This window comes from Chenopodium album, chromosome 10 (assembly GCF_948465745.1).
Source record: "Chenopodium album chromosome 10, dcCheAlbu1.1, whole genome shotgun sequence".
Lineage (NCBI taxonomy): Eukaryota > Viridiplantae > Streptophyta > Magnoliopsida > Caryophyllales > Amaranthaceae > Chenopodium > Chenopodium album.
Genome location: NC_137843.1, coordinates 32435500 through 32437267, shown reverse-complemented (window position 1 = coordinate 32437267; position 1768 = coordinate 32435500).

Sequence of the window (1768 nt, the reverse complement as noted above, 5' to 3'; positions counted from 1 at the left end):
CAAACTGAAAGGTTTGAAACCCACAGGCAGATCCTTGAGAGTAAGCTTAAAAAAGGAGAGCCAGTCAGCCCACATGTGCTCAAAATGATAGGATTATTTGAGAACATGGAAAGGCTTGATGCGGGGCATTCAACCGAGATGGCCATTAACATCATTCTTCATTCGCTTCAAAAAGGCTATGATCAGTTCAAGATGAATTATAATATGCACAGCATGGAGAAAAACCTCACCAAGCTTCATGGTATGTTGAAGCAAGCCGAGAAAACGCTCAAGGATGAGGGGAAGCATGATATGCTCATGATAAAAAAGGGAAACGCGTTCAAGCGCTCAGGCAAGAAGAAGAAAGGCTTCAAAGGGAAGGGTAAGAAGACATTTTCACCTAAGCCAAAAGCTAACAAGGAAAACAAGGACAATAAGGTAGCATCTTCTAAATCTGATTCTGAATGCTTCTATTGCAAGAAGAAGGGACATTGGAAGAGAGATTACCTCAAATTCAAGGAAGATAAGAAGAACGGAACCGTTGCTGCTGGATCTGGTATATTCATTATAGACTTAAACTTCACTAGCTCAACATCATGGGTATAAGATACCGGATGTGGCTCACACCTTTGTTCCAATTCTCAAGGACTAAGGAACACTAGAACGCTAGCGAAGGGAGATGTTGAACTCAGGGTTGGCAACAAAGCCAAAATTACGGTCGTATCCATAGGAACTCTCAGTTTGTCTTTTCCCTCCGAGCTAGTTTTGGAACTTGAAAAATGTTATTATGTTCCCAACATTACCAAAAACATCGTTTCAATTTCGGCGTTGGACGCCAAAGGTTTTGAATTTCGAGTAAAGGACAATGAATGTTCGTTTTATCTCGATAATGTTTTATATGGTATTGCACATTCTGAAAATGATCTTTTAGTGATTTCATTAGACAAACAAGTTTATAATTTTAATAATACCACTAAGAAAGCTAAGAGCATTGAGTCAAATGAGACGTACTCGTGGCATTGTCGTCTTGGCCACATTAACATAAAACGCATCAAGAAACTTCTACAGGAAGGTGTTCTTGACTCATTCGATTTACAATCATTTGAAAATTGCGAAGGATGTTTATTAAGCAAGATGCTAAAGCAGCCATTCTCCAAGTTGGGAAAAAGGGCAAGTGACTTGTTGGGCCTAATACACACCGATGTATGTGAACCAATGAGCACTACCATAAGAAATGGCCATCGATATTTTATCACCTTCACATACGACTATAGTAGATATGAATATGTGTACCTTATGTTGCACAAATTTGAATCATTTGAAAAGTTCAAAGAATTTCAGAGTGAAGTTGAAAATCAGCTTAGCAAGAAAATAAAAGCCCTTCGATCGGATCGAGGTGGTGAATACTTAAGCCAAGAATTCGATGACCATCTAAAAGAAAAGGGTATACTTTCAGAATTGAAACCTCCAGGAACTCCACAATGGAACGGAGTATCCGAAAGGAAAAATTGAACCTTGCTAGACATGGTACAATCAACAATTGGTCTTAGTGATCTTCCTATCTATTTCTAGGGACACGCACTTCTAACCGCGGCACTTACACTGAACCGTGCTCCATCAAAAGCTATGGAAAACACTCCATACGAATTATGGACGAAGAAACCTCCAAGGCTGTCTTTTCTCAAGATATGGGGATGCGAAGCATATGTGTAGCGAATATTTCAAGCATCCCGAACTTGAGCCCTACTGTGATCATACACTTAGGCATGGTGGCGTCCAAAGGGAAGGA